Source organism: Mus musculus, chromosome 9, assembly GCF_000001635.26.
Source record: "Mus musculus strain C57BL/6J chromosome 9, GRCm38.p6 C57BL/6J".
Taxonomy (NCBI): domain Eukaryota; kingdom Metazoa; phylum Chordata; class Mammalia; order Rodentia; family Muridae; genus Mus; species Mus musculus.
In genome coordinates, this window is record NC_000075.6 from 95,811,281 (window position 1) to 95,832,877 (window position 21,597).

The window sequence follows — 21,597 nt, forward strand, 5'->3', positions numbered from 1 at the left end:
AGCATGAGTTCTGACAATGCTTTCCTGAGTGGCCGTGGAGCAGGGGAGGCGTCTATATTTCTGACTTGGTGTAACCACCATTCTACGGTCTTGACTTGAAAAGCAAATCTTACTGGTGAGTCACTTTATTTCTGAACTATTTTCTTTTAGACTGACTGTGCCTATTGCTACCCTCTAGCAACTCCCTCTGCCTAGAAGAAGTTTCTACAGAGAATTAAAATAGTACATTAAGCAGGTTAAACACCCCACCTCCTCTTCCCAGATAAGGCAAGGAACAACAGCAAACGCCTTGGCACCTTGCAATTCAATTACTCTGACCTGTTCTTTTCACAGATAAGAGTACTGAGACCACACTCTTGCTTCCTAAGAACACAACATGGTCACCGAGAACGACAGTCTCTATCAGGGAGCGAGAGATAAATATTAGGACAGCTTAGGTTTACTTCTAAAACTAGAGACAGGGAAGGCATCTGGTTTAGCTTTATGAATTTTTAACAGATATGTTTTCAATAGCTCAGTAGAGCTCAGTGCTTGTGATAGATGATTCCATGATACAAACAGCTAAAGGGAGAGGCAAAGGCGTTCCACAAGGGATGCCAAGGGGGGTGTTCTGCAAGGGATGGTGAAGGCGTTCCACAAGGGATGCCAGAGGAGGGTAGAGGTGTTGCATAATGAAAGGGTTGGGAGCAGGAGACATGATTCAGTGCTTGCTACTCTCGCAGTACTGGAGACCAAAGTTCAGTTTCCAAGTGCCGCTTTGGGCAGGTTACAATTTCCTATAACAGGCTCCAAAGGATTTGGTGCCCTCTTCTGGCTTCTGTGAGCACTTGTGTGCATGTACACACACACACACACACACACACACACACACACACACACACACACAATTTATTTAAAATATCTTTAAATAGTTGTACAGTGGCCTATCTTCCTTCTTTTTACTTTCAGTATTTGTAATTTGCATTTTATGTACACCTGGTTTGAGTGGGTTAGGACACTGTACAATCCGGGTGACACCTAACCTCCCCTCACTAACTGAGCAAACAGATTCCCTTTTCCCTATACTATAAAATGAAATATAAGCAAATATGACTAAGTATTGGGAAAAAAAGAAACCTCAAAATTATCAAGATGTTTCAAACTACTCTAGCTTCTTAAGGAAAGTTTCTAAAATCCATAGGTTGTTTCCTTAGATCCAATGAATGGTGAAACAGTTTTTAAGCAAGGATGCTATCTCCATTTTAATTCTGGTTCTTCCTAAAAAAAAAAAATACTGGATCTATTTATTTATTTACTTATTTAATTTTACACGTGTGATTATTTTGCCGTCGTGTATGCATGCATTACATAATGTATGCAGTGCTCACAGACGCCAGAAGATGGTGGACAGCCCCATGATCTGGAGTTACAGATGGCTGTGAGCCACCACGTGTGTGCTGGGAACTGAACCCAGGTACTCTACAAGAGCACTGGGTGTGTTTAACCACTGAGTCATCTTTGCAGCTCCTCATTCCCATTCTTAAAAAGAAATGTATCCGTACCGCAGAAGAAGTTCACACTGAGAGCACGGGGCCGTTCCATACAGCCTGCTGCTTGGAAGTGGTAGATGCCCACACTCTTTTACTGATGAGAAGAACATTTAAAACCCTGAGGATCAGTAAGAGGGACTTTTGGGGGGGGCTTAAGACATGGCTCAGTGGTTAAGAGCACTGACTGTTCTTCTAGGGGACCCAGGTTCAATTCCCAGTACCCACATGGCATCTCACAATTATCTCTAACTCCGGTTCCAGGGATCTGACATCCTCACACCAATGAACATAAGATTAAATTAATTTTTTTAAAAAGAGAGGGACTTTTGGAAGAAACAAATCAGCTTCCTACTTTATAAATGAGCCTAAAAAATAGAAAGCATCTTTTCACCATTTGCCTCTTGTGGTTTACTGGACTCTTCCGCTCTTCTGTGCGTTGCTGGGGAGAACCGATCCAGAAGATCATTTAGAAGGAGAGGAAAAAATAGAAACCTTGATTTTTTGTTTTTTTTTTTGAGGACAGACTCAAAAATAGCCATAATCTTCCACTCTTTTAAGAATTCAGGGGCTGGAGAGATGGCTCAGTGGTTAAGAGCACCGACTGCTCTTCCAAAGGTCCTGAGTCCAAATCCCAGCAACCACATGGTGGCTCACAACCATCTGTAATGAGATGGGATGCCCTCTTCTGGTGCATCTGAAGACAGCTACAGTGTACTTAGATATAATAATAAATAAATCTTTAAAAAAAAAAAAAAAAGAATTCAGGCCCAGAAACACTAAGTTTGAGATTAAAAGTCAACACTAAAAAGGAAAAAACAGGCCAGTCCTCAACAAGCACACTTGCTAGCCGACAATGTGAGCGTTCTCAGCACCTTTGTGGTCCAAGAGCTGCCGAGTCTCACAGACTCCTGTTACCAGGATCCCAGCGCCAGAGCCTTTTCCAGCGGGGACTGCGCCCCGTAAGGATGTGAACTTTTTCAAAAGGCTTGCTAAGGCTACACCGTGAACAACATTTGTAGCTACTCAAAGTAACCTAATAAGGGGCATCAAATATCATGCTCTGCGTGGTAAGCTGATCTAAACTGGGGATCATAAAGGGATGTTATTCCCCCCAGCTCCACAAGAACACAATTGAGCGACTGGCTCCTTCATTATTAGAGGAGCTGCACCAGGATCCAGCCTTTGTTGAAGTCTGGGCATGACATAGGAAAAGCAATTTGGCTTCCAAAGAAAGCCCCGAGGAGGGCTTGGCTTGGTTTTGTTACGTTCTTTTAAACTGTGTGACATTTTTCTATGGTGAATCACTTTCCAGGGTTAGCTTGTCATGATGTGTTTGGTCTCCCTAAGAGGAGCCACAGAGTAACTGGACACTGTAACTCATACAGAAATGCTCTAAGTGTCTGAGGGCTTCCCAAAGCAGAGCAGGTGGGTCCTAACTTCATCCCGAGGTGTCAGCCTTCACGGTCCCTGCGCATAAGAGCATGCATCACTTCTGAAAGGCTCCTCGGCTTTGAGAAGGAACAAGGCCTCCATTCTTCCACACTAGGACCTATTCAAACTGCCGCCGGCTGTATCGCTTTCCAAGGTTCCTTGATATGCTTGACATACACCATTCAAGACCCGCTCAGCCTTACGTGGGCTGGGAACTGCTCAATTTCTGCTTTAGCAAGAAAACAGCCCGACGCACCCAGGGTGAAAGGTGACATGCTCACACAGAAACTGTTTAAAAGGAAACTCTTTCAAAAAAAAAAAAAAAAAAACAAAAACCCACATAAACTGCTGTCCCCAAGTCAATGCAATGGTGAAATCTATCTCCTATTAATCCTGGCTTTTCAAGACTTAGAGAAGCCAAATGCAAATAAAGAATTTATTACAATACAGATACCCTCTCACTCCTAGATGCCCAGACTCAACACCACGGCCCAGCACTGCACGTTCTCAGCATTTTTAAAAACATAGCCATAGAGTCTCTTCAGGAAAAAAAAAAAAAGAGTTGTTCTTATCCACAATACAACTATAGACTTTACGAGACATCACTGGCCTGAAAGCCTTAGGCTTCAAAGCAACAGTACATATACCTTCCAGAGGGCGACACCAAGTGAATATTTAGTTACTTCTGCCTTTCTCAAATAGTTCATACCCATTCCTGAAAAGAAAGTCAAAATCCAACCAAGAATTATGTGTAATTTTTAAATCCAACCCTGAAAAAACCCAAAGCCCTCCTTCTTATCAACCTAAGAACGGTGTGACCATCATATCAAATATTCTCTGGACTGATTATGCAAAATAACCCCAGAGCAAGGAACAGCTTGCTGAGAAATTCTGTGCGGCAGTTTTAACTCAATTTAACAATCACACAGAAACCACCAGCAGCCGCGTCTGAGTCACTGATCCTATCAGAAGGCTAGAGTCTGCATACACGCTCTGCATACATACCTGCTTCCTCAGGTCTTACTTAGCGCCTGGCAGTCAGGGGTCCTGAGAAACAAACTCAGAAACTTGAAAATCCAACCTGTCTTGAGCCGTGCCTGTCCTTGGATGGTCATGTGCAAAAGTCGGACACGCAGCTTGCTCTATGCTGAAATAAATGTTCTGCCTACTACTACAGATCTTAATCTCAAAAGAATTTGGCCTAGGTAGAAAGGCCAACCTGGAACATGGGTGTGGCTTGGAACTTTGAAGAACTATATTAAGAGGCAAAACTGTAGATGTCATCACCATTTCTAATCTACAACAGCCTAGAGCACTTAAAATTCACAATGAGACCTCATCTCCCGGGAGGAGTGAAACGGGACTGTGTTATGAATTCCCATACTACTTTTATAAATATCCCTTTGTCCCTTTAATTGTAAATGCCAACAATATTTTTAATCATGTGAAAAACCATTAACTAGCATTAATTTGTGTTTCCTAGAAAAAAAATAAGAAATTGTGTTACGACAAAAAAAGAAAGAAAGAAAGAGAAACTATTTCTAACTCCAGAGTCTAAGGACTAACTTGAAATGCTAACTGGCAACACTGTATCATTTATGCAGCGTTAAGCACTGTGAAGCCTCAAGGGTTAGAGTCCAAGTGTACTTCTGAACTGGCCCAAGTACAGTCTCCTTATCTACTTAACAGTCATGTTTATGGAATGGCTAAGGCTCATTCCGAACATCCTTTATGATGCCTCCATAAAAAGTGGACGGTACAAAAGAGCTTTCCTAAGTGAAAGGAAAAGTAATGTTGAAATTACAACTACCTTTAAAATAAAAGCACATTCTATTATGCACTTTTAGAATTTCATTTATATAGCTGTGAAATTCTAGACATGCAAACTAACCTGGGGTGACCGACAGCAGAGTGGCCCTTGTCAGAACACAGAGATCACCTAGGAATATCATGCAAAGGGACAGGAGGGGGCTTCCAGTAGCAATGCAAATATTGGGTATTTTTGATTGTGGTGACTTTCATGGACATATACACCTGTCAAAACATAGCTACCTGCCACTTAACACAGATGCAATCTACTATTACTACGTTATGTCTCAATGAAAACACACACATGCATTTAAATAGTTACTCTCTTCTATATGGCCACAAACTGATTGAATTAGAAGAATAAGACAGAATTCCTAGAGACAAATATAAGGAAATATATTATGTCTGGGTGGCCCAGAACTACTCTGGCATAGCTCTGGGACATAAGATTAACTTTACCAGTCTGTTTCCAACACAGGCTCAGAAAATTTGGGGGAGCACGGAGGGCTTTGTCTTTGGGAATTCATAAATGAATGAAAAATGAGACATGACTACTCCAAGGTATGGTTGAGGAGAAAGTTTTATTGTAGCTTTGAGGAAGAGCACAGCCAGAGGCATCTAGAAAAGTCCAGACTGAGTGTGGCCAGGAGAGGAGTGAGAGATGGGAGAGCAGACAGGAAGAGAAGAGAGGAGAGAGGAGGAAGCCAAGGGAGGAACCGAGAGCCAAGAGAAGCCAAGAGAAGCAGGAGGGTGCACAGCCAAATAAAATAGCTGGGCTCCACAGGAGAAAAGAGAGTGAAGCCTGGGACTGGAGAGGTTTAGGGTAGGGGGTGCCTCATGCCACCCAGGATGACTCTGTAACAGCCACTTGTGAGTAGGGACTGAGGGAGACATGAAGCCAGAGTCCTCTGTGCCATGTTAAGTAGGCACCTCAGCCCTCTGTCCTGAGTTTCTTTGACACTTAATAGTCAACAGAGAGTTGGATGAAGTAACCACTCTTGCAATGAAAATTCCACTATAAGAGAGAACCTCCATTTAAAAAAAGCTTCCGTAAGAGTGGCCTGTAGGCACTCCTAAGGCAAGCCTGTAGGGCATTGTCTTAATTCATACTTGATGTGGGAGGGCCCAGCCCTTTGTGGGTGGTGAGTTCTAGAAGCAAGCAGACAGAGCAGGCAGTGAGCAGCACCCTCAGGGCCTCTGCAGCAGCTCCTGCCTCCAGGCTCCTGTCTGGTTTGAGTTCCTGTCTTGGCTTCCCCTAGCGGACTGTGTCTTGGGATTTGTGAACCTAATCAACCTATTTTTCCCCAAGTCCCTTCTGGTCAGAGTGTTTTATTGCAGCAATAGAAACCCCAAGACAAAAGCTAACTGTTCTTCTAGCTTCAATTTGTCATAGTAATCTTTTTAAAATGATGGACAGTACATAAAAACGTAATTGATAACAAAAGCATAAAACCCTAAGTGAAGAGCCACAGCTTCCGAATGGCCATAATACAAGGTCACTACAAGAGTGTGGGATTGAGCAGATGTTTCAGTAGCTACCTTAATCTACCTGTATGATGTTTATATTATAGGATGATTTTTATCTACTAAGTTAATATATAATTTATTAATTTATCCAAAATAAATCTGAAAAATAAAAAAATTAAAACCCCACTATTTCAAAAAGATCATTTATAATGTTTGCCATACGACCACTATGGTAAGAAATTGTGCTTACCTCTTGAGTAAACCATGTACTGACCAAGTCTGATCGATCCTACCCCACTATCCCACAAAGGAAGAAAATCAAGGATCTATCCTAAGTGGCTCTTCAAAAATAGATCCTAAGTAGTTATTCTTTTTAATTTCGAAAATATAGAAAATGATATTTATAAAATAAGAAAATCTAAATTGCTCCCAAGCATACCGTTTGGGGACAAACAGTGTTAAGAATGTTCAGTCTTTTTTTTTTTTTCTATGTGTGCACAGTCTTTTAAATTGGTATTTCTAGTTTACCTATTATTAGGAAGTTCTCTCCAGGTGTGGTGGTGAACACTTTTTGTTTTGTTTTGTTTTGTTTTTGTTTTTCGAGACAGGGTTTCTCTGTGTTGCCCTGGCTGTCCTGGAACTCACTCTGTAGACCAGGCTGGCCTCGAACTCAGAAATCTGCCTGCCTCTGCCTCCCAAATGCTGGGATTAAAAGTAAGCACCAAGACCAACTACCTAGCTAATCCCAACACGTGGGAGGCAGAGGTAGATGGGTTTCTGAGTTCTAGGCCAGCTTGGCCTACAGAGTGGGTTCTATAGCCAGGCTATACTGAGAAATCTTGTTGTAGAAGAAAAAAAAAAAAAAACTCCCAAGAAAGGATACGGTGAAGGGGGAGGTGTACTTGACAAACATTATATACTTTTATAAAAATGTCCCTATGTTATAGATACCGTGATGTGTGCAATCATTTTTTAATTAAAATTTAATGTCCTTGGATTAGGCATATATCTCAGTGGTACAGTACTTGGCTATAGAACTCCCTAGGTTTGGGGAACAAAAAGAGAGAGAAGAGGGAGGGGCCTGGCGAGATGGCTTATCTGCTTAGTTGCTGCTCTTGCAAAGGATGTGAGTCTGGATTTTAGCCCTCACACCCGATGGCTCATAAACACCCGTAACTCCAGCATAGACAAGCACAAACTCACACACAGACACACACATATTTACACATCAGTAAAAATGGTCTTTCTTTAAAGGAAACAAAAATTATTTGTGTTATCAAACTTTTTTTTTAAAAAAATGCCTTTCATAATAGTTCATACAGTCTGATAGTACCATGATCTATCTAAGCCCTCGTGTTGGTACCATGGTGGTTTCAAATGGGTTTGTTCTTAGAAAACATTTCAGCAAGCATCCTTGAACAGAGACAAAACAGGGAATGAGGGACAAAGTTCTGAATCCAGTTTCTCCAAAATTTTACACATTCCGTTCTATTTATAAGAAATGTCGCTGTCTACTCTGTTGGGAACTGTTGTGAGCAGAAAGATGGGCAATGTTTTTTCTTGAATACCTACTGGAAGTCTCAACCAAATTTCCAAAGAAAATCCCATGGCTCAATCCCAGTGAAAGGCGTGTAGAGGAGCTGGGAATGGAGGCCTGTACCCGTACTCCCTGCTGCTTGGAAAGCTGTGGGGGAGAAGATCACCTGAGCCCAGGAGTTCGAGGACAGCTTGGGCAGTATCATGAGACACTATCTCAAAAGCAGCAATAACGAGCAGGCAGTGGCACAAGCTTGTAACGTCAGCACTTGAGAAGCGGAGGCATAAGGATCAGGAATTCAAGGTTTTTCTGCTAGACAGCAAGTCTGAGACCAGCCCATAATACATGATAATCTGTCTCAAAAAAAAAAAAACCAAAAAAAAAAAAAAAAAAAAAACAAAAAAACCAAACCCTACTGATAAAAACTGTATAAAGCAAAGTGACACTATGTTACTAATAAGGCCAAGTATATAATGTGGTTTCAATATCTGTGAATATTTGAGGGAACCATAATTTCAATGATCACAGTATACATTAATTACTAGAAAATAAAACTTTTGTGTCAAGGGTTAATGAGATAGCTCAGCAGGTAAAGATGTTTGCCTGATAACCTGGGTTCAGTCCACAGAGCCTCCATGCTAGAAAGACAGAATCAATTCTTGCAAGATGTCCTCTGACCTCCACATCTCCCCTCTCTCTCTCTCTCTGTCTGTCTGTCTGTCTGTCTCTCTCTCCCTCTCTCTCTCTCTCTCTCACACACACACACACACACACACACACACACACGGAGATCTGTTTCTAAAAGCTTTGTCACAGTGTCTGGAAGAATATTTTCTATACTGTGTGTGTGCACAGCTTGTAATTGTGTGTGCTTGTAGGCCAGAAGTTGACATTTGACATCTTCTGACATCTTCCTCATTTTTTAGACAAGGCCTGTCACTCAACCTAGAGCTTCTATTTCTGCTAGACTAATGGCCAGCAACCGCCTGGGCCCCATGTCTCAGCACCTCTCAGCTCTGTATGTGCCGCACACCTGGCTTTAGATGTGGTCCTCGTGCCGGCACAGGAGACGCCTTACCTACTGAGCCACATCTCCCCAGTCCTCCATGTCTATTTCTCTAAAACCTCTAAAGCATCAAGACAGTATTACCCAGGTAGGTAAGAACTTGATAAAAGTGACAGTCTGTGAGTTCAGCAAGCTCTATACTTATAATTTATAGCAGTTCCTGTGTATCTAGATTAATTACATTTCAAAAAATAGGAAAAAAGTTTCATCGTCCTTGCACTCAATATATTTACTAGGTAATCTGATAGAATATGCATTAACACAATACTCAGAAAAATATGAATTAGAAACCTCATCTTTAACAATCCTACTTCTGTCCATGTAAAGTTTTTGACATGAATGTTCTAAGGAAACAATGCATATATATATATATATATCTTGCAGAACTTGGATATATAGATAACACTGTTATCTAAAGTTATATTGATTCAGTACTTCAACTCAGTTCAATTAGTGGCTATTGAGTGTCTCCTATGGCCAGCATGCTGCAGGGACTTCTCCGATGCCTCACAGACACCACCCAGAACTCCAAATCAGCCTTTGAAAATCTGGCAGGTCACAAGGATTCTTACCATCCTAATTCAGCAACTGGGAAAAAAAAAACAATAGATGCTAGACTTTTAGCATCTGAAAAATGAACGTTTCTTAGAATAAGTAGTTGGCAAACTTGTTCTGACTATAATCACATGGCTAGCTAAAGGAAGGGGAGGGTAAGTATGTGAAGGAGCACGAACAAAGATACGTTGGTGGAGCAGCCTGTGACATGAAACAAACAGGGCTTCAGATCAGAATGCTTTCCCCAAATCTAAATTACCAAAGAAATAGGCACAGTGTAGATCCTTTCCCCTTCCTGCTGCAGCTCTGCCTGACTTCTAAGTCTTGAAACAGACCTCTTAAAAATTTGCTCTGAAGACTGGCCAAGACATGGGTTTCTTAGAAAAATATCTAGTTAAGTCACATTTTCTGTTTGCTTGCTTAAGATTTTATTCTTTTTATTTTAGGTGTAGGGGGTGGCTCCCTGTTATGTAGGCATGTGTACCACAGGCATACTTGGTGTCCCTGTGCCTAGGAGGAGTCCAACTGGAAATGGAATTACAGATGGTTGTGAGCCACCATGAGGGTGCTGGGAACTAATCCCCAAGTCCTCTGCAAAAGCGACAAGTGCTCTTAGCCACACTTTTGCAGGCTCCTTTGCAGCTGTTGGTGAAGGGTAGGGGACTCAGGTTAGATAGATAGATAGATACATACATACATACATACATACATATGCACATACATAACCCTATCTATGCATGCCCAGGTATCTTTCAAATCAGAGGAGGAAAAAGATACAAAGTGCAGAGACACTTAACCTATTGTCCTGAACTTTGACCGTGGAGAGAAGAAGACCTGAGCAAAGTAATACAGGTGGCCTCCAATGTTCGAAATAACCCCGTTTATGTACAGCAAGGAGGGGAACCTGAGAGCAGCAACTTCAGCCAACATCTGCAATGAGCCCCACTAATGATGCGTCCCTGGAACCTCTAGAAAGGAATATAGTCCTAACTTTTTCCTAGTGACACCTAAGCCAGACTCCAGACCTGTAGTACAGGAAGGTAATAAATGTGTGTCAGTTACACTGCTGGGTTTGTAGCAACGAGAGCAACTGAGAGACTCAGCTGATTATATCAGCTTGGCCTTCGTCAGGTCACAAGAAAGAACAGTTATTACTTGGAAGATGGGGGTAGGGTGGGGATGAAAATGTAAATATTCAAGAGTTCCTAATTGTTATGAAGTATAATGCACGTGGGGAGGGGTGCCTTGCAGGCCCATGCCAAAGTGTCCCCCTGAGAAATCACACCATGTAACGATCTAATAAAGGAGGTTTATTTGTGGGAGGGGAAAAGAGAGGGAATGGGGACCTGGAGAAGGGGTGAGGGTAGACAGAAGGGAACAGAGCCATGAGGGCAGAGAAGGGAGTACAGAGAAGAAAAGAAAGGAGAGAGAGGCCTGCCACATGGGAGCAGAGACAGAGAGTGAACTGGAGTAGCAAGCAGTGCCTTTGTAGGCAGCACCTGGCTGCTGCAGCCATTGCTGGGCTCCTGGGAGGAGCGGAGCTTTTCACCTTTAAGTTAACACCAGTAGGGCCAAGCAAAGGGTAAAGGGGTAAAATCTTATCTTTGTCAATGGGTGACTCCCAGAGATGGTTCCTGGGACCCTGGAGTGACCCCAAGATTCCCATTCAGAAGTTCTAAGGAGAGGCTCAGGTATCTCAACAGAAACAAGAAGTTCTGAAATTTGTCCTCTAGTAAATGGCTGGAAATGCTGGGGGCGTCTCCATCTTCTCCCCCAACCACCCTGGACCCTGCTGCTCCGAGCAAGACCCAGAAAGCAACTCCGGTCAGAGGTTACCCTGGAAGCTAGCCCATCTAAGAGCAAACTAATTGGTTAACTGTACAGGTTTGACACGAGCAGATCTGAATCCACTCTGACCTCTTGGTGTGCTTTGGGCAATCCACGTTATTTTCTGTGCGTCGGGTCTGTCTTCTCATTTGCATGAGGGAAGCAAAAACCTACCAACCTTGTTGCTATGACAGCTTCAGTACAGTCCTTAAAGCACTTAGGTCCTATGATTACCAGCACACCACACTTCTATTTTTAGAGGAAATCTGGGCAAAATAAGCATTCTGAAACCTTCGGTGTTTTCATTCCTATAACAGAATGTAGAGAGATGAACTATTTAGTGGAAATAAGCCTCCATCCTGAACAGCCCGGGATGCAGAGTGTTGACTGAGGTCGTGTTTGGGAAGAAGAGAAAGAGGGAAAGGAGCCATTGGAGCTCTTGGAGGCTATGTATACCATGAAGGGCACAGTTTTATTCCAAAATTCCAAATCAGTTGGCTGAAACAAAAAGATGCTTTCCTTAATTGCAAGTTATCTAGAAAATCTGCCTTTTGCTTCTGACCTTTGGATCTGAAGTACCAAGCTCATGGATCACGGAGAGCCATCCAGGACAGGTTATTTTATTAGCTAAGCGGGTGGGTCTCCGTGCTGACTGGAAGATGGTTGAAAGTGAACTGGATGGCTTCCAGTTAAATAAGCTCAACCGCCAGGCGCATATGAAGCACAGATATAATCAAGTCACTGAACATAACCAATCATTAACATTAAAACGAACGAATATGAAAAGCAAATAACCCAGCAAGCACTGGGACACTTTTTAAAAAAGATTTATTTATTTTATGTATATGAGTGCTCTATCTACATGTACACCAGTATGCCAGAAGAGGACATTAGATCCCATTATAAATGGTCATGAGCGACCATATAGTTGCTGGGAATTGAACTCAGGACCTCTGAAGGAGCAGCCAATGCTCTTAACTGCTGAGCCATCTCTCCAGCCCCTGAGACACTTTATTTTTATGGCTTAAATGACATGTAGCTGAGGTCACAACTAGAAAAATTAATCTAAGATTTAATTAATAAAATCAAAGACAACTGATAGTGCAGAATTTCTGGTGAAGAAGTAGGAAATGATAGAATAGATGCTAGGTGCAAGCAACCCCCCAAATGGCAGTGCTGATGACAAGGTTCTGTAGAGAAGGACTATGGGAGGGAAAACAGTTTTCTATTTTCAGAGTTTGCTATTGGGTAAACAGAAGCCTAAAGGCAGGGTTCTCTTAACCAGAAACCTCCTTTACCACTCCCAAGGTCAACTACCTGGGACAAGGACATCTAGCTCCAAGTCAGTCTCACCAGCCTGTGTCATCATCTCAAAGACCCTCCAGGTTGCTTGACTGTCATATACAATCCACTGACTTTCCACCATTTTGCTTCTCTCTGCTCCTGAGTGACAGCCTTAGCAGTCTGATCCCCCAATGAACCTCTCCTTCTCCCCATGCAGTGGTCTAGCTCGGTGCCCTTACTTCATCTTTCTTTTTTTTCTTCTGTATCATTTAGTACTGCTCCTTTGCTTATTATGTGCATTCCTGCGTTTGATAATTTCATGTCAAGTTGACAGAAGCTAAAGTCATCCAAGAGAAGGAAACTCAATTAAGAAAATGCCTCCATAAGATGGGGCTGTAGGGTACTCTAGGGCAGCAGTTCTCAACCTGTGACCCCTCTGGAGGTCAAAAGACCCTCTCACAGGTGTTACCTGTGACCATCAGAAAACACAGATATTGGCGTTATTATTCATCACAGTAGCAAAATTACAGTTATGAAGTAGCAATGAAAATTATTTTATGGCTGGAGTCATCACAACATGATTAAAGGGTCACAGTATCAAGAAAGTTGAGAAAGACTATTGTAGGACATTTTCTTAATTAGTAAACTAATGGATCCATCCCCTTGTGGATGGTGCTATCCCTAGGCTGGTGGTCTTGGGTTTTATAAGAAAGCAGACTAAGCAACCAATGATGAGCAAGCCAGTAAGCAGCTCCACACCATGGCTTCTGCATCAGCTCCTGCCTCCAGGTTTCTGCCCTGTTTGAGTTCCTGTCCTGCCTTCCTTCAATAATAGCAGTGATGTGGGAACAGAAACCAAGTAAGCCCTTCCCTTTCCAAGTTTGGTCATGGTCTTCCATCACAGCAATAGTCCCCTAACTGGGGCATTTCACGTCATCAATGTTTTTCCCTCTCCTTTCTCTCCTTCTCCTCACCAGATGAGAAACTTGAGTGTCAGTGTTTTGTTTGTAGAGTCAGGGTCTCACTGCGCAGCCCCGGCTGACCTGGACCTCCCAATGAGACCCTCAGCGTCCTGATCCACCTTTTCACCTTCCTTGGTACTAGAGTACAGCACACGCTACCATGCCAGGCATGTAGTGCATTTTTATGGAAAAGTAGCATTAAAAGCACCTGAAGAGAATTAGTTTAGAGCACTTGTTTTACAAAAACAAAACCAAAATAAGCTATGAGCTTAGTCAGTGTTAGACTTACATTGAGAAATAGCGGCCAACAGATGTGCACAATCTTAAATTGCATATATATGGATCTCTATTAGCTACTAGTAATGGGGGGGGGAGGGTAGTATTCTGACCCAGTTTGAGGATACGTTCTGTCATGACAGGGACAGTAGGTGGCAGGACAGAAGGTGACTGATCACGTTGCCTATACAGACAGGAAGCAGAGAAAGATAAGAGTGTGTTTTTCTGCTTTATTCAGTCCAAGACCTCGTCCCATGGGAAGGTGTGGGTCACCTGTGTGCATGACAGATCTTCCCTCCTCGGTGAATGAAAAGCACTGAGAGCCAGGCACAGAAAGAGACCAAACACAAGGCTATGGGGTTAACCCATCAGTTTGATCATTAGGGCTCCCACCTGAAGAATTGAAAGATGAAGCCACGTCTGGAAATGGAAATCAAATTGCTAAATCGATTAACTGCAGACACACTGGAAATTTTATGGGCTTATGGCAAAACTCATTTATAGCATTTTATTTTCACTAAATATTTCAGTTCACTTTTCTGTCCTTTCAGGAGACTGGTGGCCAGAGTTACTGATTCACAGTCCAACACAATGGAGCAGTGGGCCAGGCAAAGCTGGCCAGCTTCCCCTTTGTTAGCAGTCAAAAGGTGTGCAGCTAACTGCACAGGCTGAATTCCCCAGACCACAGCACAGGTCCATTGAGGTAAGGACTCTTTCCTAAGTCCATCAATTCCTGTTTTAAATAAACTTCCAGAGCCTGAGGTGAAAACCTCAGATCTACTCCTGACGAGCTGTGTGTCTGAAGCCAAACATCTCTACCTCTCAGAGCCACGGCCCCTCCCCCTTCACTCGGCATTGGTGCAGAGTTCTAGAATTAATGCACATTGGTGGTTCTCCTCCATAACTGAGGAATGAGTGTCTCCAAAAGCTAATCACCTATGACTTGACACATACAAAGCATCATCTCTGCTCACTGTCTGTCACAGTGAATACAGGAGAAAATGCGCCTTTCTGTTGTCAGGAGATTCCCCAACTGTCTCTAGATAAACTCTGTGACCTCTGGTCCTCTTCCAATGGAGTCACTCCCTTGCTAGGAAAATACACCTAGAATTCAATTCTGCTCATTTTTTTTTTCCAGAAGCAATTGAATTTTTCAAATGCCTGAGAATGTTCTACCCACCATATCTCACTGATTTCAAATTCTGATTATGCATTTTTAAATTCTACCAATGTCACCACAGCTTATTCCAATTAAAAAAAAACACACATATTCTTTTTTAAAAATCTGACAGATTCCAACAGAAGAGCACCCTGCAACCTCAGCACTCTTCCTCAAAATCCTCAAGGTCATGGAAACCCAAGGAGAGCCTGAGGGCCCAGGCAACCCAAGGAGAGCCTGAGGGCCCAGGCAACCCAAGGAGAGCCTGAGGGCCCAGGCAACCCAAGGAGAGCCTGAGGGCCCAGGCAACCCAAGGAGAGCCTGAGGGCCCAGGCAACCCAAGGAGAGCCTGAGGGCCCAGGCAACCCAAGGAGAGCCTGAGGGCCCAGGCAACCCAAGGAGAGCCTGAGGGCCCAGGCAACCCAAGGAGAGCCTGAGGGCCCAGGCAACCCAAGGAGAGCCTGAGGGCCCAGGCAACCCAAGGAGAGCCTGAGGGCCCAGGCAACCCAAGGAGAGCCTGAGGGCCCAGGCAACCCAAGGAGAGCCTGAGGGCCCAGGCAACCCAAGGAGATCCTGAGGGCCCAGGCAACCCAAGGAGAGCCTGAGGGCCCAGGCAACCCAAGGAGAGCCTGAGGGCCCAGGCAACCCAAGGAGAGCCTGAGGGCCCAGGCAACCCAAGGAGCCCAGGATGTAGAGTTAAAGTGGGGTGGGGCCCTGGGACAAAAGGCCATCAGGGGAAACAAAGGAAATGGTCCAGTGCCTTGTGCATTTTAGTAACAATGTACCAATATGAGCATATTAATTATGACTACTATACCATGAAGTTATACAGGACATTACTCATAGGACTGTGTGCCAGCAAGGGGACACAGGGAATACTCTCTACATTTGCTTGATTCCATGAAAATTCATATAAAAGATAAAGTTACTAGTATTTTTTTAACAATGAGATACTGTCTCACACCTGGCACGGGGGCCATAATTAAGGAAACAGATAACAAACGTTGGTGACTATGTATTATGTAGAGAAATATAAACATCTTTACACTGCTCTTAGAGACAGCACCTTTGGAAAAGTTTGGCAGTTCCTTGAAATGCAGTTACCATGTGACTCAGCATTTCCACTTGGACACTATAAATACCCACAAGAAATAAAAGCAGGGTCTGTAGAAATAACTTAGCGGGTAAGAGCACTGGCTGCTCTACCCAAGGACCCAGTATCCTACATATCCCAGGATCCACATGGTGGCTCATGACTGTCCCTAACTCCAGCTACAGGGAGCCCAACATCCTGTTCTAGCCTGCTTGGGCAATCACAAAAAGGGTGTGCAGACATATGTGTAGTGCAGGCAAAATAACCATACACATAGATTTATTTTTAAATTAAGAAATAAAAACAAATGCATTTTCCTCAAAAATTTTACATAAATGCTCATGACAGCGCCGTTTATTAAGGCTGCTTGGCTCAAGCTCCACCCTGCTCTGAGTTCTTCCATGTTCCACAAAACAGTGGCTCGAAGGCCTGCGTGACTCTACTGCCTTCATTTGAATACAAGCATAGAGAAAGAAGGACTTTGCGTCATTTGTGCACACCACCCACCCATCTTGCATGAATCATGGGGCATGGACTGGTGACTTACTTATGCAAATGAAGAGTTAACACCTACAAACTTATCAAAGTAGACTGGGAGTACATTGTGTTTGCCAATAGCACAAGAGCATACTAAAATCCTACTAGAGGCTGAAGAGATGGCTTAGCAGCTCAGAGCACTGGGTCTTAAGAGAATGGAACTTCAATCTGATGTCCTCTTCTTACCTCTACAGGCACCAGTCATATATGTGGCATACATATGTGTGTGTATATGTATGTATATGTGGGTGGTTCCAACAAAACATTCATACATATAAAATGAAATAAGTCCAAAAAAAGACATAAACTTACTTTGTGTTTTTCTTTTTAAAGTATGTGTATGTGAGAGAGACAGACAGACAAATACCAGGCTCAAGTGCTTAATGACCACACCAGTCCAACGAAGAATGTAACATTCTCACTTGGACCCCACGGAAAGAGCTCCTCCCACTGCAATAACAGTGCCACACCCACCTGTCATCTCTCTAAGCTGACACTCAAGATAGCAAAAGGCAGAGAATTCCTGAATGTCCCTGGGGCTTTAGCTCACAATGGTCCTCACAAGAAATTCCATCCATCCATTCATCCTTGTATCTACGGCTGTCTGAATCAAGCCCTTCATCTCTACCTTGGCCTCCAGTAGGCCTCTTTGAACTCCGTGTTCTTTAATCTGTGTGTGCATGCCTCAAGTGGAGTGTATGACCTGAGTCATTTTAGTGTTTCAGATTGGAATCAAAGAACCTGTTTGCCAACGGCCAGCTATCAGGAAGAATCGGGACTACATCATAAATTATAGCCAATAAAAATAGGTTGTGAATTTATTATTATTCAATAAATTCTGACATTGTAGAAAGATGCAAAAAGTGTCTGTGTTTCTAATGTAGCATGCTCAAGACAATAGCCTACAAGAGGAAACTCCAAACAGATTGAACAAATAGACCTTTTTAATGTGGTGCAGCCATACAATGGAATATTATAGCCATAAATGTTAATATATACTATATACAACATGGATGAATCTTGAAAACATTATGCTATGAGCCTGCCAAGAGGGGTCACATGACCCGTTTATTTGTAATTTTAAAGTTAGGGTGGGCAAGGCAGTGCACACCTATAGCAGCACTCCAGAAGTGGAGGCAGAAGAATTAGACACTAACTATCCTGGCAGGAATGAAGATATCCTAAGATAACTCTGTCCCTCCCTTTGGCTATCAAACTATTAGTACAATACAATACACCCCAAGATTTTGGAATTTCCCCAGGAGTCTCATACGGAGAGAAAGAAAAGGTTGGGAGCCTGGTGTTAGAGCCCTGGAAGAGGTGTTCCACCGATTTGATAAGTCGAACCACACTGGAGACTCAAGGAGAAGACACTGACAACAGGCAGGCTCATACCTTGATGGGGACTGCTTAGCTACTTCCTGTTCTCTCTTTAAACCCAGATCTCCTGTGAAGACTCAAAGATGGACGTGGGGATCACTGTCTTTGTTCCTCTTCCAGGTGTGACCACATTGAATAGCTCTTATTTTTCTGCCTTTAATTAATATTTGCTTTTGTTTTCTTTTGCTTAAACAGGACTATTAAGAATGGGTGGCCATCATAAAACCAGAGACACTGAAACTTATAGAGGAGAAAGTGGGGAAAAGCCTTGAAGATATGGGCACAGGGGAAAAATTCCTGAACAGAACAGCAATGGCTTGTGCTGTAAGATCGAGAATCGACAAATGGGACCTAATGAAACTCCAAAGTTTCTGCAAGGCAAAAGACACCGTCAATAAGACAAAAAGACCACCAACAGATTGGGAAAGGATCTTTACCTATCCTAAATCAGATAGGGGACTAATATCCAACATATATAAAGAACTCAAGAAGATGGACTTCAGAAAATCAAATAACCCCATTAAAAAATGGGGCTCAGAACTGAACAAAGAATTCTCACCTGAGGAATACCGAATGGCAGAGAAGCACTTGAAAAAATGTTCAACATCCTTAATCATCAGGGAAATGCAAATCAAAACAACCCTGAGATTCCACCTCACACCAGTCAGAATGGCTAAGATCAAAAATTCAGGTGACAGCAGATGCTGGCGAGGATGTGGAGAAAGAGGAACACTCCTCCATTGTTGGTGGGAGTGCAGGCTTGTACAACCACTCTGGAAATCAGTCTGGCGGTTCCTCAGAAAACTGGACATAGTACTACCGGAGGATCCAGCAATACCTCTCCTGGGCATATATCCAGAAGATGCCCCAACAGGTAAGAAGGACACATGCTCCACTATGTTCATAGCAGCCTTATTTATAATAGCCAGAAGCTGGAAAGAACCTAGATGCCCCTCAACAGAGGAATGGATACAGAAAATGTGGTACATCTACACAATGGAGTACTACTCAGCTATTAAAAAGAATGAATTTATGAAATTCCTAGCCAAATGGATGGACCTGGAGGGCATCATCCTGAGTGAGGTAACACATTCACAAAGAAACTCACACAATATGTATTCACTGATAAGTGGATATTAGCCCCAAACCTAGGATACCCAAGATATAAGATATAATTTGCTAAACACATGAAACTCAAGGAGAATGAAGACTGAAGGGTGGACACTATGCCCCTCCTTAGATTTGGGAACAAAACACCCATGGAAGGAGTTACAGAGACGGATCTTGGAGCTGAGATGAAAGGATGGACCATGTAGAGACAGCCATAGCCAGGGATCCACCCCATAATCAGCATCCAAACGCTGACACCATTGCATACACTAGCAAGATTTTATTGAAAGGACGCAGATGTAGCTGTCTCTTGTGAGACTATGCCGGGGCCCAGCAAACACAGAAGTGGATGCTCACAGTCAGCTAATGGATGGATCATAGGGCTCCCAATGGAGGAGCTAGAGAAAGTAGCCAAGGAGCTAAAGGGATCTGCAACCCTATAGGTGGAACAACATTATGAACTAACCAGTACCCCGGAGCTCTTGACTCTAGCTGCATATATATCAAAAGATGGCCTAGTCGGCCATCACTGGAAAGAGAGGCCCATTGGACTTGCAAACTTTATATGCCCCAGTACAGGGGAATACCAGGGCCAAAAAGGGGGAGTGGGTGGGCAGGGGAGTGGGGGTGGGTGGATATGGGGGACTTTCGGTATAGCATTGGAAATGTAAATGAGTTAAATACCTAATAAAAAATGGAAAAAAAAAAAAAAAAAAAAAAAAAGAATGGGTGGCCATAGTTTGTTGGGGCTGCCTGAGCTCAGAGTCTGACCGAAATGATTCTGATAACAATAAAATCATGCCATTCTCAGCAACACATAGTTTGAGGCCAGCCTGGGCTATATAAGACCATCTCAAACAAACAAATAAAACCCTAGGTAAAAATATAAAGAAAGTCTCTACGCGTGGAGACAGAGAGGGTGGGGGTGGGAGCTATGGTTGGAGATGAGGAGAGGATGCTAACAGGCAAAGAAATAGTCTAAAATTAGCCATCTATGGTAATATTTTGACTGTTTGTTTGTTTGAGACAAAGTTTTCCTACATAGCTTTACTTGGCCTGGAACTCAGTTTGCTGACCAGGCTAGCCTCAGACTCAGAGATCTGCCTGCTTCTGCCTCTGGAGCCCTGCACTAAAGTCATGCCCCATCACACCTGGCTTAAAAATTGACCATCTACTACATTAAGTTGATGAGAGATATGGTACTTTTTCTAACAGAGCTATTATTTTAAAACTAACACTATGGCATGCCCTAAAAATACTGAAGACTACATAAGGTAGACACTTTGACTATAAGCAGTTAGTACGAGACCTCTAATTTTCCTGGAAAGTTCTGCTACCTGATTGTGTAACATTCAACATCAGTGCCCAAGTCCCTAACAGAATGAAGAGACCTGTGCTTTAGGGAGTTTTCAGTGTGTCTCTATGTCCTTATTAGATTAATGTGAATGACCTAAGGACCCCTTCACATGTTCTCAGGATATGGAACAGTGTGCAGGGTATCATCACTGATACTTAACAAATATTCACTTGCAAAAATGGGTCTCTTATACGTTCCCTTTGTATACTGCTTCAAGATGCAGTCATTCCCTCTTAATTACTAGAAAATTGGGCCAATGTTTACTGCTAGGTCTGAGAACCAGAGTTCCATCCCCAGGCCCTGTACACTAGAAGGAGAGAATCGTCTGCCATTGGTGTCTAACACCAATATGTATAGGATGATGGCACAAACCATGCACACACTAACACACAAAATAAAATGATACAAAATAACTTTTTTTTAAAAACCCACACTATTTTCCATTTTCCCTTTTTAAGGCATTCTAACCACACTGGTGATGTTAACCTCGTAACAAGACTTCGCTTAAGGCCCATCTCCGATGGCACAATCCATTTGTTTGCACAGGAAGATATAGAATAAACAACCTCTTGCTCCTCCATCCACTTACAGCAGGAAGAATGAACTGCAGCAACCTGTGTCAATCTGTGCATTAATAAGCAATCCTTTGAGCACTATTGTAAGCTACTCTCCCAGTCCCTTTGAATCTGGTTTCCCTCAACACAATAAGAAAACATTTAAATTGAGTGTTCATTTATTTTAAAGGTGAAGTCAGTTTCACATGCAAGAATTATCTCCTACATGTCAACCACTATTACTATATATTACTGTATTCATGCCTGGAGTTGGTTTAGAATAAATTAAAAATTTGAAGTAATCCTTACTATCTTGAGTTTCAGTTATTCATCTCATTCTAGGGACATGTTAACATAGCTCTCAGGACTTCCTGTCCATAACCCAGAACTGGGGTTAATAGTACAGTTGTTCCCTTCATCATGGAAGTTATGTCCTAAAACCCATTGGATACCAGAAACCATAAACAGCACTGAGCCACCAAATCTATATTATTATTTTCCCACAGAACTTTTGCTGAAAGTTTAACTTATAAAATAGGTTCAATGTGGTGGTTTGAATAAGAATGGCCCCTTAGGCTCACATACTAAACTTCTAAACTTGTAAGCCAGCCCCAGTTAGATGTTTTTCTTTATCAGAGCTGCTGTGGTCATGGTGTGACTTCAC

The 21,597-nt window shown here is 42.8% G+C and overlaps 1 protein-coding gene across 3 annotated transcripts in view, besides 1 other annotated feature; it reads right to left on the reverse strand.

Moving 5' to 3' along the window:
- Pls1 (plastin 1 (I-isoform)) overlaps positions 1 to 21,597 on the reverse strand; it is a 92,665-nt gene that overhangs the window by 58,639 nt on the left and 12,429 nt on the right. Inside the window, exon 1 of one of the 3 annotated variants that reach the window (XM_006510746.3) lies at positions 3,966 to 4,151. The exons of the other annotated variants lie outside the window; for them this stretch is intronic. The gene's annotated coding sequence lies outside the window, so the exon portion shown is untranslated. Of the gene's footprint in view, positions 1 to 3,965; positions 4,152 to 21,597 lie in introns of those variants that run through there. 3 annotated transcript variants of the gene reach the window in all.
- Positions 1,437 to 4,329: an enhancer, noted in NCBI's record as "VISTA enhancer mm1367". NCBI's record gives its function as "enhancer in: hindbrain (rhombencephalon)[5/8] | midbrain (mesencephalon)[3/8] | other[7/8]" and the evidence as "EXISTENCE:transgenic organism evidence [ECO:0001131][PMID:17130149]".